This window comes from Bactrocera latifrons, unplaced genomic scaffold (genome assembly GCF_001853355.1).
Source record: "Bactrocera latifrons isolate USDA-ARS-PBARC rearing strain unplaced genomic scaffold, ASM185335v1 scaffold_453, whole genome shotgun sequence".
Lineage (NCBI taxonomy): Eukaryota > Metazoa > Arthropoda > Insecta > Diptera > Tephritidae > Bactrocera > Bactrocera latifrons.
This window is the reverse complement of record NW_017537105.1, coordinates 153,955-172,892: the sequence shown is the minus strand read 5'-3', so window position 1 is coordinate 172,892 and position 18,938 is coordinate 153,955.

Genomic DNA, 18,938 nt, shown 5'->3' with positions numbered 1-18,938 from the left:
TTAGCTTCGGTTATGTGTGCAGACAATATATAATTTTCAAAAACCCGTCGAGCCGTATTCCAACTATTATTGTAGCCAGAATCTCGCTGTGAAATATCTACAAATATTGCTACTTCAAACCTAAAGATATCTTGAATGGCTGCCTTTCGTTGATTGACTCTTCTCATTTCTGGGACCCGTACTTGCCACGTTTCAATGGCTAGCCGATAACCAATGTTTAACACACATTCAAAACAGCGAATCGAACTATGCAAAGTAGATTGTCCGAATTTGAGTAAGTCATTATGTCTTGGCAAATTGTCAATGGCATCCAGGTCACTCACTATTTTAGACGTAACCTTACAAAAGCCGCATGTTTGTGAAAATGAATCAGCAATTACGCTAAACACTTTTCCATCAATCATCGTCCGCTTCAACTTGTGGCGAACTTGAAAGCTGCTCACATTCGTAGGCTCTTTGAAAAATCTGCGCCTCTATACTCTCTATCTCGGCTCTTACCAAATCAGGATACTCTTTTGCAAACATTATTTTTAGTGGTCAACAATAATAAGCCAAGGATGGGCAAAAATTTACCCAAATAATGCCATTACCCATTTTCACTTGAAAAGGCACAATACAAATAAAACATATATTGTCATCAGTCATTATAAGTTGTCACTCGATGACACTTTAGCGATAGTTTGCGTGTCTGGAACTTCCATTGCAACTCCATTTTGACAAAAGTGTCAATTTTTCATAATTGTCATCATGACTCATCCAATGAGATTTGGCTAAGTGCTTCAGTAATTCAAATTATTGTATGGTATAGCATATCTTGCACTGGAACTTCTGCACATATGGTACCAGCTAGCAAATATTTGTATCACTTTTTGATGTCATCAATGATCAGGGCTAAAGCCTCCTCTGCAGTTTATTTTATTGGCATCTGTTTAGGAACATCCAGACTTCCTTTTATTTGTTTAGATGGATCTTGGTCTGTGGCTACCATTGAAAAAATATTACATGTACGGCGTTTTCCAGGACACAACTATAAATTTTTTGTCGGCCAAGACTCGCCTCATAAAGTTTTACTCTACGGAAGCTGAAATTTGCTTAGAAATACTAGTTATTCTAGAGAGCTTATGTTTCCTACATATTGATTTCTGAATGTAAGGTGAAAGTAAAATGTATGATATTTTAATAAAATGAAGTGAACTAGTTTAGAAATTACATGGTTTCGTCTTGAATATGAATGAAATTGGTCTAAACATCATATCCCCAATTTGTATCAGTATTCTATATTAAATTTATGATCTTCGGTGGAATCTTGATTACTTGTGTCACATTTGGGGATGATTTTAAGCTAATTTTCGATAGCATGAAGTAAACAATAGTAATAAAGCTCAGTGGGCCTGTGAAAAAATCCAATCCATTCAGTTTCTTCAAATAATAGTGCGACTTGAACTCTAAAGCTACATTTTTTAATATAATGTGTTGCATACCTAGGAATCTTTCCGCAGTTCAGTTAATTGCAATTTGAGATAGTATAAAATATCCGATTACACCAAAACGTAGTCCTTCCTTACTTGTTTTAAATTGTATTTATTTCATATATCCTCCATACACGAGTATTACACAAGTGTAAACTCTACAATAAATACATAGACAAGAATGTATGAGTATATGAGCATATACATATGTAGGTATGTAGAAAATGCCTTAGAAATTTTCAATAGCTTTTATAAGGCATAAATCAATTGAGAGGATAAATTTACGGTCTGCGAAAATACCGCAGGCGATAACTGCTTACTTAGCATATGCCGCCGCCAAGGAAAAATATTGAATCTATGCCAAATACAATTTGTAAGTTTATCGTTTATTTCTATAAAAAATGTAGATATGTATGTATGTATAAGTAAATGACTATGCCAATATATTTCACATATTATCGAAGATCTTATGAAACTGACAACTTTGCCTTTGCAGCGATTTTTTCGACAATTTTCCGTATGTCAAATGCAATAAGAACTTTCTGAAATTAAAGTTATCATATGTTAAATTTTTTAAATGTGTTTTTTGGCACAATGGAAGGTTAGTATTGCATAAACCATTAAATTAACAATTTTATAACTTTTTATACTAAGCCACAAATTAAGCGTTTGTTGTGTGCCTCGTGGTTCGGCCCCATAAAAAATGTGCGACAACTGACTAAAGAAATAGCCCAGATGCATTAAATTTCTCACTCCAGGTGCAACGAAAGAGCTGGGCTTATTGTAGAACTTGGACAAGACACGTGGCACCTTCCATTTTTAGGTGAAATTATATATGTATGTATTTCAAGAACTACTCGTCCAATATCAACCAAACTTAATGCTGAACGCTATTCCTAAAATCCTTTCCGGTATATACTAAGTCGAAGTAATTCAGCCCAGTATAGAAATAGAACTATAATTAAATAAATAATTAATTAAATTAATTTTTTTATCATAACAAACTTATTTCTATATTGCATACGCCAAGTGCAGACAAATTTAATTTTTCTAGAAGAGAGTATTTGAGATTCAATTTTACTTTACTTTCAAATGAAATATTTTGGTAATCAACTACAATATCCATACTTTTGATCGAGAATATATGTGGAAATGGAGAATATGAAAATTCCAAACCATTACTTTTGGTAGTGCGTTTAAGATAATTTAAGATGAAACATTACGAATAAGAGTAGAGAAAGACTCTATTTACAATTACTAGGAAAGATTGATAGTATTATTTATGATGTGGCGAATCGCCATATTGTTTATATTACTCATATAATTGTGTACAACCGACGCATTTCCTCCCTCTTTTAAACGATTCTTTATTTTTTATCTATGTAAGTATCGTTGATGACAAAGTATATTTTATATATTGTAAATAATCGAATATAATTTCGAATAATTACATTTCGGTTATCCAATGTAAATTTTAAATTAACAACTGAGATAAATACTCTCCTGTTGCGGTATTAGCAGCAATGGAATTTGCTTTGGTGAACCTGTAGTTTAATAACATTGGTGACCATATGCCTGAGCGTATTGAACCTTTTTCGGTCTTCTGCGTGAAAACATTCGTAAGCTATGAAGTTATACGGATGCAAATGATTTATCAAATCGATGATTTGAGTGTTCAAAAATGCAGCTAATTATGGAATAAGTGCTGATTTCTTGAAAAACTAATGGCAAACAAAAAGTTGTGAACCACTCAAACTTTACTGTTCCTGTATGGTTGTGGCGTTTTTCCACAAAACAGTCAACCAGTTGTCTGGAAGCGCTTTTTGGTCAAACAACTTTTGTTGAATGGGCTTATTTTGAAACACGTACAAAAAAGGTTTGCATTTTAGTTAAATTTTTTTCCGAGATAAATATATTAAGTTACTGTAAATGGCGCTCGTATGTCAAAACGTCCTGAATATATATAACATCAAAACAAAATTACGATAAAGTAGTGAGTTGTCAAGTTTCCAAATCCGGAAATATAAATGGCAAGCTGCGTATGTAGTTTCGTATTTGATACGCTGAACAGGGAATGTGAAGTTTGGACCGAAGATTGTAGCAAGCAGAAATAATCACCGTATGTACATAAATGATCACCGCGTCGAGTTGAGTTAATGTAGCCACATCCATCTGTCTGTATTGATGTTGAATATTTTCAATACACTTGGCACAGAAAATTGCCCTAGCAACGCTACGATCTTGAAGCAAAAGGGTTTGGTAATGAACGAGTGCAGAACGAAATATCACCTGCCATCAAATATCGTAGATATTTCATCTATCTTGGAACCATCAGAATAACTTTTGTCAACAAGTGCTACTTTGGACTATGTAGGCCATTGCAAAGAAAATTCCTCTTTCGACGAACAAAGACCAAACTCTTTAAGTCAGTCATTATTCCTGTTTTGCTGTATGATGTAGAAGCATGGACGATGACAACATATGATGAGCCGGCGTGAAAGATTCTGCGGAAGATTTGTATTTCTTTGCGCATTGATGGAACGAGTACGAAATATATGATGACATTAACATAGTTCAGCGAATTAAAGACAGGGGTTACGCTGACTAGGTAATGTCGTCCGAATGCATGAAAAAACTCCAGTTCTGAGAGTAGTACCCGCCGGGAGAAGCAGAGGAAGAGAAAGACCTCCACTCCTTTAAAAGCACAAGGAAAAGAAGGACCCGCTACACTTACAGTCTCCAATTGGCGCCTATCAGCGAAAAGGGCGAAAGACTGGTGCACTGATGTAAACTCGGAAGAAAAATTATTTTTTTTTTTTGTTCGAGAAGGGCATTCTATACTATGAAAACATATAATGTCATAATATGTACATAAAACTAATTTTGATGCAAGAAGAAAATTGAATGTCCAAAGGCGCTAGAAGTCCACGTTTTCAACTTTCTACTTATAATCATACTAAAGCTTTATGTACATATATATTATGTATAAAAATTTAGATATTTATATTTCTATGTATATGGAAGACAAAATTTCACAGAGAACGTTCGCTGTTTGTAGCCATTAATCTTAGTATGTAGATAAGTATCAAATTAATGCTGGCGATTACATTTATTTACCCGCACACAGCAGTGCATGTCTGCATATGGTTATATATGCATTTGTGGAAAAAGGTGACTTCTGTTTTCGCGAATAGTTTCATTTCAGAATGATGCAGATTTGTGTGCACATTTTTCAGATTTACGACGCCATTTGGCAACGCCAATTGGTTTAAGACAGTCACTGTTTTATTTGAATTCTGCACCACTGCTATTGTTACTCACTACTTCTACTGTTTGCCTCAGTCTGCAGCGCGCATTGGCAGTCAACAGATGCAGGCGCTTTCTCCGGAACAACGTGCCAATGCAGTTAACCATTTAGCTGATTTATTGGCAAGCAGGGAGGAATATTCTGCGAGCGCATGCAAAGGACTTAGCAGAAGCGAAGCGAGCCACTTTTGTCACGTTTATCTTTGAATGCTGCTAAATTGAAGAACTTGTCTGTTGGATTAAGCAGGAACAAGCTGAATCGAGTCTTAAGGTATACGAGTGATTTTCCGTGCTCATAAATTCGCGTCACTAAGAGCAACACAACTCCGACAACTTGAGTCAGACATTTTCTGCATTACCTTTCATATCATTGTTCCTGTATGCGGTGCACAAAAATATTTTTGTTTGGCTAATTTGTACCCTTAATCACCCTTTTCTAAAGTATCGTATTCTATTATTATTGTATTCACAATTTGTGGGGAATTTCACATATGGCAACTTTACCCAATATTCAATCGTTAAACTTTGGGCACACAAAGTTATTTCTATGGCAAATTTAGTCTGAGTTCCAAAATAGCAATCTCCCATTAAAAAGCAAACAAAATATAGTGAACGCACTCAGCCACAAAATTTTACTGGATATAGCTACCAACGATTACTTACTACGTATCGATGATTTTTTTTGTGATGTCATAAAATATTCAAAAGGTACTACACAGAAAAGTATTTTTGTCAACGATAATAGATTACTGGCGATTCGACATATCCGTGGAGGCAAAATCTTATTACACCCTTTCGACAAAACAGTACTGAGCAACCGAAAGAAGTGAGAGATACAATCACTTCTCCAAATATATGTATACTTCGTTATTTTGGAAACATAAATAAAAAATGTTGTCTAACGAAACTAATTATAAAAGTTGTTTTAGATGTATTTTTGACATTTTTCCACAATTTCACTTATACGAAATATACAGTTTGGATGATGAGGACGAGACTGATTTCCTACTATAAATTTATGTACTCAGTGACTTTAGAAAGGTGCTATCACATTTTGTTAGCAATGAAACTTGGTACGTGGGTTCCTAGTACAAAAGAAAGTACAAGTTCGTAGATAGGCGTAATCGCAATTAACCAAAAACATATAAAATGCTATAACTAAGCACTATGAATTAAATTAAGATTCAATTTGGTACAGTGGTACGCGGTGGCAAGGGGCACCTGTGGGGAATCGGTTTTGAAAAAGTGAATGTGACCTCGAACTATAACAACCACATAAGCTACAAAAAACCAATTTTCTGAGAACAAATCGTATACAAACTTCCATCGACAGAGTGAAAATGGAGGATATCGGAGGATAACCCCGCTCACTCCCCATATAACGGTACTGTTGAAAACTACTAAAAGCGCGATAAATCAGTAACTAAATACACCATAGACATTAAATTTCACCTCAGAGATGGTATTAAAAGCGTTATGAGAGTCGTTGTGAAAAATAGACGACGGGCGTGGCACCGCCCACTTTTTGGTCAAACCCCATATCTCGGGACCTGGTCTACCGAATGCGACAAAATTCAGTACGTGGTATTCATCTTAAATTATAATATCATAGTGTGAAAATGAACGAAGTCGGACAACAAACTCGCCTATTTCTTATACAGCACAATTTTAAATTCCACTTGATTCCTTCAGTTTCCAGTACATAAATCAAGAAGCAAACAATATGACGGGATAAAACTGAAATTAAAGGATAATCCTTCTCTTATAATGGTATGCACTATGTCTGTCAAAAACGGGTTGAATTGTACCAATACTTCCCTCAACCCCATTTACATTTAATATAAAAATTATAGAAATAGGTGACTTTGTACCGCATATATCGCCCAATATATGAGTTATCCCAATAAAAATAAGAGAACGTGTTTTACTCACAATAATGTGCCTGAAATAATTAATTTGAGCGAAAACTTGGCCCAGCGCATATATAGTTAATATCACGATTTCGAACATCCGGCTGACTTTAATCTATATGATTGGTTTTGCACCTTAAAGTATTTTCTTGGCTTTGATTTGCAAGAACATCAAATCTTCGGTTGCACCCGATAATTTCGTCTATCTTGTAACCAGTATTAACACCAACAACAATGTCAACCTCGAAATCCAACACAGAATAACTCTTGCCAACTGGTGCCACTTCGAGCCGAGTAGGCAATTGAGAAGTACAGTGCTCTCTCGACGAACAAAGACCAAACTCTATAAGTGATTCATTATATGGTTCACAGGCATGGACAATGACAACATCTGACGAGTCGACGTTAAGTTTTCGGAAGAAAGGTTCTGCGGAAGATTTATGGACCTTTGCGCATTGGCAATGGCGACTATCGCAATCGATGGAACGATGAGCTGTACTAGTTATACGACGACATTGAAGTCCAGCCAATAAAGAAGAAGAGAAGAATTCATTTTGAAATTACTTTCTGTGAGGCTTCCAGTCGCTGCGCTTCTAAAAACCGTCTACACACTTGTGCAGCTGATTTTTTAAACGGTCAATTGTAGCGCCTGTACATTATAACTTGCTGCTGCATCCCATTGCTCCCTTTTCTGTACAATGCCCTGCGTAGACGCCTCGGTTTAGTCTGAATCAAATGTTTTGCATTATTTTTGTTTTTTCTTTTTTTATTTTAATACAAAATTAAATTTTAAATTTAAATTTTACTTACAATTTTGCTTCCACTGGATACCATTTTTACAAATGTAAAAAAAAGTCTGCTGATCAAAGATACCAATTTGCCACAATAAATAAACACTCTCAATATAGCGATAATAGTGGTAAAATTGTTTTTAACGTAAACTGAAACACTGTCTCCTGGGAAATTTAACACTATAGGTCACATTTAACTATGAACAGCATACCATATATGCAAACCACATACAAAAATGGAGAACAAACTTCAAAATACCGAACATATTGAAAATATTAATTTGGAACCGAGCGCAATAGCAACTATGTAAAGAATTTCAAAATGAAAAGGCATGCCGAATTGCGGAACACCAAACGGTTACGGACAAGCTTACAAATCGCGCCACTAGAGCACGAGCAACATGGTCTTTTCGCCTTTGCTCGTCGCCCCCTCCTCTACAAAAACATGAAAACTTCAGATATACTCGCGTATATGTACATAAATACATCACTATTTATTGAAGCAATGGAAAAATCTCTAAGACCTATCTTGAACAAGCAAGGAAGCACTAAGTTCGGGTACAGCATTACATTTGACACTGCGTAATTGTAGATATCAAAGGTTTGGAAATACCATTAGACTGGAAGTATATTCTCCATTTTAGGCACAAAGGTAGATGATTATTAGTAAGAGTTTCTGAATTTTATTAGGATAACTCACATATTGACCGACGGATACCTTATATAGTCAACCCGAAAATCCAAAAATCTTTATATAATATGAGTCTAAAAGAAGTATTAACGAGAAAATATTCTCCCTGTATTTCAGTAATATATCTCAGAGATTTACCTACATTTAAAGAGCAGTTTTAGTCACCACGGTCCACATATAAGAAATCTGGAGGCCTGAAAAGCTGATCGTGACAACTTTTTAATGTAAGATAAAGTGTCCTGAGAACATTTTTTGTTCATACAAAGCACAATTCTTCATTGGGACTTTATATTTTTTAAATAAAGGAATTAAATCCGATTGTTGTCCAATTTCGCCCACAACCCAAAAGGCGAATTTCAAAATAATTTCGTTCACCAAATTTGGTGTTAATTCATCGGTTAGTTATTTAGATATAGGACTTCACCTAAAGGTTGGCGGTACCATGCCAATTATCCAATTTGTTACAGTCTCCTAGGATGCCCTCTTCTCAGGTATAAAACTAAATATCTCTGGCGGATATATTTATTGAGTTATTGCACTTTTAGTGTTTTTCACCAAACCCTTCGATTAGGGAGTGAACGGGTTATTATCCGATATTATCTATTTTCACACTGACGTAGGATGTGTAAGAAGGTCTTTTACTTATATATTGTTTTTGAACCAACAATTCGTACAGTGTACAATATCCTCAGGCCAAAATGTGATACTGCAAGTCGTAAAATTTTAAATTACCATATTGAAAACATAATCTTTTATTTTGTGTACGTGAACAAAAACCGTGTTACTTAAAGGTGTTGTCAGATCTGGCAAGGGCAACATTAAAAAATAGTTCAAAAAAATATATTGTTTCCTCTGTAAGGCTGCCAGAATTACATTGCCAACTTAATTACTCCTTTGTAAATGTTCCCTTTGCTAAAAGTGCTGCCGGTCACAGCTAATACTAGTAGAACATGTTAATGTTTGTTAAAAATAATACAATTTTTAACTTCGGCTGTGGCTTATATACGTTTGTAGGTTGGTCTAAAAAAAATTGTTGTAAAAGCTATTGCCTAGAGGTTGTATACTATTTGTTCATAATTTTAAAATTCTTAATTTATTCTTCAAAATATATGTCGTCCCTCTCAAAATAATCCCCATTGGCCTCAATACACTTTTGCGACTCACTTTAAGTGTCTTCAACTGACTCAAAACGGGTTTCCCGGAACGGTCGGTTTAGTTTGTGACAAGCAAAGCTGGAGAGAACGCCTAGGCTTTTCTTTAATGAAGAAGCGCTTCCAAAGGAAAAAGAGCGCAGGAATGCTAGTCCATTATTGTTGGAGACTCATAAAAGGCCTTCTAGAAGTCGAAAATTCACGAAAACAATAAATATTTTTAATCAGTAATTTCTTTAAATGTAACTGATCTTTTACCTTTTAAGAAAAATATGTTTGGAAGTCACAAGGAAACGAGACGAGTACAAATTTCATTCACATAATATTGTGGAATATACCAAATATTTTATTTGGTTTTTCTTGTGACAAAAAGTTGAAATTTTGTTAATAATTTTGATTTCATACATTGAATTACTAAGAATATTTGGAGTGAGCAGAAGTATGTGTTGAAATTTGATTTAAATAAACCAAATAATTCAAATAAATCCAATTGTGACTGCTCTTACATTCACCTTCCACTTGCCTGGGACTGTAAACTAAGTATGATCACAAAACTTATCACACAATCGCAATTATGCAATATTTCAAGTCAATGTCATTTAAACTGTTAACACAATTTCCACATAATTAAAATTTTTGTCATCACTTCATTACGGTCGTTGGCACTGCGCAAAAGCTGCACTTGCACCCGCCGCATCTCCACGACCTTCAACACTACCCATCAACGTTTGCAGCGAAAGCACGGCTTCTTGCTGTGTCACACATGTGGAGGCAAACATAAGCATACTCGCACATACTCATGGCTATGTGCATTGCCTGTTAACCATACATAATTATAATTGAATAGTTGCCAACACTGTTATCCTATGCCAACCACGCACATTCTCGTATTTCCCACGTTGTCACACACACTCTGGATACATACATATGTATACTTTTCGGAATTGGGAGCTGGCTCCTTATTATAAGAGTATATGTATGCCTAGTGCACATCTCTGCTGCCTGCTCTTGTAGTTTTCTGCTTATTCAGTTTCCTACATTACCTTTCATTTCTTCATTTATGCTCCTCATTCATGTGGACCTTATGAGTGGCAACATCTTTAACCATGTCTGCTACATTTTGAAGCGTGAAAGGGTGAAAATCTACGCAGAGCCAAACTTACCCTTAGAAGTTAACCTTTGGTCCTCCGTCTGCAAAGAGTCTGAAGCACGAATATTGTGCACTGGAGTTCTGTATTGAGATTGTGAAGGATATCGAGGAGGCAATAGAGCACATACACACATACGCATCGGGCATACCGCTGTCATCGTCACGGAGCGTGGTATGTAATAACAACAATAGGGTGAAAGGAAATCAACTTGTACTTAATTGCACTCGTCCTAATTAGTCTGTGTGGACTGAATCATAATTGATAATTCTCGTTTAAAATAGATAAATATTTTAGAATACAGCAGCAATATTCGTGTATCAGCCGTTGCCATCCCTTACTATAATTCCATAATATTAGCGAAAATGAAAGAATTAAAAGTAAGAATAATTATTTCTAGTCCTTTGTATGGCCATAGAAAATAAGAGCTCCTATATTCGAACATATAAATTTGCAAAACGCTTAGTAGCCAATAGAAATTTGCACAGGCGTTTAATTTCTATTTCCGACACATTTAAGTTGTTGAGTTGTTTCCACCTCATCTTCTTCCATACAGCTTCTGTAGATGGTAAGATTTACTGCACGCACGTTAAGTGTCATGGTTGGAGTGGACCCTAGTGCAGCACACATGCTGATGAGCGCCGCCCGTTGATCGATTCAGAGTTTATTTGCAAGTGTTGTCTTTTCTAGAAACCTCCACCCCATAAAGACCCCATAGAACATAATGGTGTCGCATATCTTGTATCTTCTAGTGAATAAAACCATCTCGGTCTTATTTGGGTTGATGGCGAGACCGTACAGTACTCAAGATTTTCTATGACCATAAGCGCAATATCGTCTGCGTAGGCGATCTCCCAGCACTCATGATGTTCAACCTTTTTAAGTAGTCGTTAACGACCCTGAGCGTCGAGCGTTTCCCTATTCCGTTTCAATAACTCTGTCGCAGAGAAGACTTAAAATGAGGGGTTTGAAGCTGAATTCAATCCAAAGACAGTCTAGAGTAGTTACCACTGTTTCCGGCAGAACGTTATTGAAAGCTGCCTGTAATCAAAGAAAGTCCCAAAAGCAAATTCCTTAACCCTAATGGCTTCCTCAGGTAATGACATCATAGTATGCAGAGCAGTATCCACTGACTTGCCTTTACAAAAAGCATTTTGCCCTCCTGAAAAATGATCTCTCGGAACGTTCCTCCTTATGTACCATACATTAATCTCTCCAGAGTTTTTAGTAAGAACAAGAGAGCTTGAAGTCGTAAGGATCTGTGCCCATCTACTTTATGGAAGATTTTACGTGAGGATCTTGATTTTTGGGCCTAATCATTTAAACTCGATTAATAAGTGAAGCCAAACGATCATTAAAGGCGTAGGACGTTCGGTGAATAGGTCCAAAGCGAGGTTATCGATCACGATATTTGCAAGAACATTTTGTTCAACGATGAAGCTCACTAACGTACTACCCAAATAGCACAGAATATTTTGTTGAAGTAGTATTCGATACACTTATATAATACGGATATTAATATAATAACATCATTGTTGAAAAATAAGTAAATAATTAAATCAGAGTTGGAAATAATATAAAATGGGATTTGGAAAACAAACCATAATAGAAAAAATGCGAATAGTTTGAAAATGTATGAAAGAAATAAAACAGGGGGTTCTCGTACAAAATTATAAACGCAATCAAATAAGTGAGGAATCATTGACAATCATTGTGCTTAACAATATCCTGTAACAAGAATCACTCCTTGCAATAAAAAAAATACCAAATCATTGATCATCGTAAAGGTCATCAAGAAAAATGCTACAATTTTTGGAAAAATGTATTGAGGAGCGACAATGCAATTGTTGATATGATGGGACCATATGGCAAAATATTTTTCCATCTTCCTAAGTGCCAAAAATGTATATGAAAAAGGTATATTAAGTTTGCAATGAAGTTTGGAACAATCAGAAGGTAACGTCGGAGACCTTATAAAATATAAATGGTGATCCATTTCGACTTTCGCTACTTCTGTAATGAAAAGACACAAAAACTTCAAAAGTGTTATCTCAATAAATCAATTGGTAGATGCGAAGTGTGAAAAGTGGCGCTCTCTTGTTGAAACCAAGTCGCCGAGATCATAAGCTTCAATTTCAGACTTCAAATAGTCGGTTGTTGTTTTTTCTGGATGAAATCTCTTCAGGTTGCTCTTCGTTCCGAAAGCGTCAATTTTGTTTGTTCACATATCCATTGAGCCAGAAATGGGCTTCATCGCTACACAAAATTTGGCTCGAAAACGTCGGATCTTTTTGGAACTTTTCAAGAAACCGTAGAGCGAAGCTATGTCGCTTGGGAAGACTTTAGTTCTTGCACAAGATGTTATTTGCGCGCTTTCAAATTAAGATCTCTGCGTGAAAACTGAGCCGATTTAGCCATGACCGTCAATCCGCCTGTCCGTATATATGCGAACTAGTCACTTAGATTTTTTGTAAATTCCCGATGTGGAATCACTATATAATGAATCATTTGTATTTATGATTTGTATGTTTTTCCTTTTTTTTTTTTGTGAATGAATTGTAACTTCAGTTTGTACCACTATTGAATACGATATTACGAGTACCTGTAGAAAAGCCTCAAATTCTTGTAATTTATTAAAATCATTTACAATACTGTAACACAAGAAAGAGCCATAAAAACTATGCCGTTTATCTATCCATATAATATTAATATATATTTAAATTCATAAAACCCTCGAAGAAGTGCTTTATTAAGTACTTTGTCACGCATTATAATATTTGCAATATTTACATCCTTGACTCGGGCAAGTTGCTAACAACTCCGTTTCAGTAATTTAATTGGAAATTGTTTTGAATATTCTGTGAAAAAGTTGTAACGTTACAATTAGGCACATGTGCAAGTATGCGAGTGTACACGAACGTGTTTTCATATATACTTCTGTGCATTAAAACAACAAAATTTGTCCGTAAATATTGAAAAAGTTTAAATTGTTTTGTGTATACAGAACTTACTTACAGAGACCTACAACATTTTCACACGAATTTACATCATATATACATGCATGTGTGTACATCCATGCCTACCTGTAGATTGCTTATGCATGCACTCACTGCAAAATAAATTCAGTGACTCAAAGGACACACCTTTTAGTCGTGAGACCACATGCACCTTTTTCCACACTGTTTATTTCACTTTGCAAGCGTTGGGAAATCATTTTATTATTGTTATTATTTTTTGTTTTTTTTGTTTTTTTTTTTTTTTTTTTTTTTTTTTTTTTTTTTTTTTTTTTTTTTTTTTTTTTGCAGATTCTGCGGCACGCCAGTTTCTGACGTCGGTTGGCAGCGCTTGTGTTGTTCACAATGCCGAAACGGGAACACCCGGCTTGGGGGCTGAGGTTGGCACATCAATGGCAAGAACACATGCACGCGGACCTGTCGGCGTTGAGGGACTTCTTTCCACTAAGTGGATTTTGCGCGGTCAGGATCATGATGCAGCTGATTTTGCTGAAGGCGGTAGTTGTCTTTAGCTGCACGAATCCTTGCGTCTATGAATATATACACCAACAATTGTTTTTGTACATAAAATATTATTATTTTATGTTTGATAAACGCTTAGGAAGACAGTAAATATGTTTACTTGTATAATTAAATTAAAAAATACACTTGATTGGTTAAGACGTTTTGAGGATGTTGTTTTGCAATCGTTAACAAATTTTAATGAAAAATAAAAACATTTTTACAGCTTGCTATGTTGACAATTATATCCTATATATGTACATATGTCCACATAAAAATTATACTGTCTTGAAGCGATCCTAGTCTTATAGAAATGATAAATGATAAGTATACGAATTCTGTTGATAAATAAGATGATTTTACAGGCTAAGGCCATTCGATTATCAATACTTTTATTTTATTATGTTGGCTCACTCGTCTCGAAAGATGAACGATTTCAGCTATTTTGCATATTCGGCGATCTCTTGCTGATTTTTGACGCAGCACATCAGCAACCGATGAAAATGTTGAAAAAGTGAAGAAATGAAGAATTATAAAGAATCGTCGAATCACTATTTCTAAGTTGCTGAAGATTTTTGCATTTTCGGAAATTTCGAGTTTCGTTTCCAAACTGCTGAATTTTGACCAAGAAACCGTCGCATAAGCTTACATAATCATAACATAATCTTAATTGATTCAAAACATAGTTATCTGTACATATATGCTTGGTTGTAGTCAGACTTTCAAACCATACCAATGTATACATTACGTACTTAATGAGGTAGCCAGGTCCTTCCCCAGCTGGTCTTTCCGGCATAGTGAAGGTCGTCCTAGTTCTCTGCTTCCTCAGGTGTTTTCTGCGTCGAATACTCTCAAAGCTGCAGTGCTTTGATCCATTCGTACTACATGACTTAACCAGCATAGCTGCTGTCTCAAAATTCGCTGAACTTCATATGTCAGTGTCATCGTCTATCTCGCATGGCTCATTGTTCCATCGACTACGGTAATCGCCGATGCCAATGCGCACAGCGAAAAGAAAAAAAAACATTACAAAGTGGAGGTATTATGACAAGGATTTAAAATCAGGATTAGCATGGATATAGAAATATATTTGTATCAACAGAGATAGACGTAAAGTGTAAATGTTTAAGTAAATGATAGCGGTGTCGATACGAGTTGAATTACGAGGGACTGTCTGTCCATCCACCCGTGCAAACTGCAAATTAAGACATAAAACTTTAAATTGTAGAAGTCGAGTTTACCATCGACAACTAAGAGTGCTCCCGGTAGTGAGTGAGGGGCCTGTAGCTGCATAACCCGCAGGGGCGGTTGTCGCTCTGATGTGTGTTTTCGTTAGGTCCCTATAGGGTGTTGCTGACCTGGACTTTTGGAACAAGGGGTAGGTATCAATATCACTCACGACTCACACGTGGAGCGCAGGCCGCAACACATCGGAAAATAACCCCAGAAAGTTTAAGAATTACTATTGGCTGATGTGAAGTTGATGTCCACTCCAATGTGGATTAAAGTGTGAGCAGGTCTTAAGATGGATCTAGATTGCATGTGTTGTACCTTGTCGAGGTGGGCTATGGATGAAGAATTTTGGCGCAAACGCCCGGTCCAGGTTAAACTGAATGCTAACACGGATCAGGAACATACGTCGAGCCCTGTTGCTAAGTATTGCCCCACTGATAACAAGCTTAACAAAAAACTTACCGATCCAAACAGGGTAAGATTGCCGAAATAACACCACTTGCCGGGAGAATTTCTGGATAAACTGGCGGTCGTATGAATTTTAATTGGCTAATTCGAAAAAATTCCCATAACAAGCTCCTCAAGTCGCTAGTCGGCAGCTCCTGGGGATGTGGTGGAACGGAGACGAAGAAGCTTTTCACGTGTCAGAACATTGCACTCCATACTTCACAGCTTGCCTCCTGATGTTCTGATGAGACCGCCCCAGTACACGGACTACGCACAACTCCTTAACCGGCTACCTACATACTATAAATATGTATATATAGGAAAATAATTATTAACCATTATATAATATAAGTCAAATATTATTATAAGTTGACGATTGTCTTTCTGAAGTACATAAAGTTCATTCGGCGATTTTACGATGTCAATAAGGAATACTAGTCGTTTGCGCGAAACTACTCGTAACAAGTAAGGAAGGGCTAAGTTCGGGTGTCACCGAACATTTTATACTCTCGCATGATAAAGTGATAATCATATTTGGTACATCAGGGTGTTAAGAAAATATTATATACCGAATTTCATTGAAATCGGTCGAGTACTTCCTGAGATATGGTTTTTGATCCATAAGTGGGCGACGCCACGCCCATTTTCAAATTTAACAAAAAGCGTGGATGCACCTACCTTTTGATATTTCTTCCGTAAAATTTAGTGTTTCTGACGTTTTTCGTTAGTCGGTTAACGCACTTTTAGTGATTTTCAACATATCCTTTGTATGGGAGGTGGGCGTGGTTATTATCCGATTTCTTCCATTTTTGAACTGTATATGGAAATGCCTGAAGAAAACGACTGTATAGAGTTTGGTTGACATAGCTATAGTAGTTTTCGAGATATGTACAAAAAAGTTAGTAAGGGGCGGGGTCACGCCCACTTTTCCAAAAAAATTACGTCCAAATATGTCCCTCCCTAATGCGATCTTTTGTTCACTTTAATATCTTTTTTTATGGCTTAGTTATGACACTTTATAGGTTTTCGCCATTTTCGAACTTAACCTTCTTATGGAGCCAAGAAATACGTGTACCAAGTTTCATCATGATATCTCAATTTTTACTCAAGTTACAGCTTGCACGGACGGACGGACAGACAGACATCCGGATTTCAACTCTACTCGTCACCCTGATCACTTTGGTATATATAACCCTATATCTGACTCTTTTAGTTTTAGGACTTACAAACAACCGCTATGTGAACAAAACTTAGCAACTTTGTTGCGAGAGTATAAAAAGAGGCCGGAATTAAGGGGCGACCACTCTTGGTGTTTGCAGCCGTCGCATACTGCAAAATCGCCTATTTAGATCTGTTTGACTTCTGGCTATTCCAAAGTCAGACGATCACCCCGGGGAAACCGTTTTGAATCAATTGAAGACATCAAACGTGAATCGCTATGCGCATTGAAGGCCATTCCGGAAATTGACAGTTGCTAACGTTTCGAGGATTAGAAAATATGTATTGGGGCAAAGAACCCATTATTTTGAGGGGGACGGCATGGATTTTGAAGAATGAAATACGAATTTTTAACTTAAGTGCTACTATTTTCTGCTCATACATACATAACTATCTGTGGTCTTATTTGTATGTACATATGTTGTAGCTACTTTAGGACTATTTTATTTCGTTGCTGAAAAAGCTGCAACGTTCTCAAATGCTACAAATAATGATCAACTCAATAAGCTCAATATTACTAATGTGGTAATTTAATTTGGTTATAGCGTTATGTAATGCGCTCTGGTAATCCTGCTCGATGTGCGGGTGCCTAAAGCTAAACAGCGAATGGCTTAAAAAAATATTGCCCAAGGAGTCGTTAATCAATCAGAATCAGTTTCAATATCGAAGATCAAATAAATGTTTAATCTTCTCTTCTTTTTACGTTCTCTTATTTTAAACCATGCTATCTCTTTTACACTGCTTTGCCGACATTATCGCTGGTTAAAGAGCCTGCAGCAAATGCTTTCTCTTTATTCTACATGCTTTGAATACATTTGATACGAATTAGTTCTGATGTTTGTGCTGAGGTGACAAGGCTGTACCAAATGTAAGCGGTATATTAGCTTTACATTATTGCAGACATAAAATACTTTGACGAAATATAAACTACTACTTGGTCACCTTTCCTTGTACCAGTTATTAAGTAAAAAAATATTATGTGCTCATACATACTCCCAAATTTTTAAACTTTTAAATTAACTCTATATCACACATTTTATAATTTAACTCCTGATTCTATAGTAAGTTTTAAAACATTTCAAAAAAACAAACGATATTTCGTTTTAAAGCGTTTTTATTGCTTCATCTACATATGTACATATGAGTACAGTGCGGTCAAAATTAACGTTTTTGTTTTCGAAAGGGCTTTGAGCAAAATGTAATTATAGAAAGTACAACTTGTTATTTTTCCCTTGTTCCCCAAGATGCTACCTACACGTACTTTCGAGTAGCTGAATGAACGTTTTTGTTGGCGTTAAATGTTTTCTTCATTTTGGCTTTCATTTAAGCATTTCTCATTAACATTTCTTATTGGAATGGCATCTGGTGATTGTGATGAGCAATCTTAAGTAACAATATGGTTTCCTTGTTTTCATTGAGTATAAAATCTGCTCCATTGTCTTCTTGCAGCATCCAATCAAGTTTATTCTTGCTGATTTTCAGTAAACATTTTCACTGAGAAATGCGTGCTGTGAAAAATCTCAAACCTCCAAATCCATGAGCAAAAAAGTAGTCAGAAGGGATTGAGCAATAAAAAGTTGATTGATCACGCAAAGGAAAAACCTTAGGTTTTGAATACACTGTATATAAAAATAAGTGCCAATAAAACGAAATAAGCGTGTTTAATTACTCGATCGGAATGAACAAGAAAATCTTATTAACGTAAACGAGTTTCTGTTTCAATTGCCATGTACGAAAATATCGTTTGATTCAATTTTGAGTACACTGAAAAAAAAAACTTAATTTTTTGACATCTACCAAAAATATGTTTACTCATATACATTGTGACAAAAAAGAACCCGGAAATTGTAAAAATACGTAAAATATTTAGTTGTTCATCAATATTTATTTTGTTGCCTTCAAAGTAGTCCCCACCAGATATAATACACTTCTGCCCACAATTTTTCCAGTGTTCGAAGTACATTTTATAAGTACTTTTTGGGACGGCCTCTAGCTCCTCCAGCGAATTTTTTTTCATCTCCTCGATCTTCGCTCGACTGAAAACGGGTTCCACGGAGTG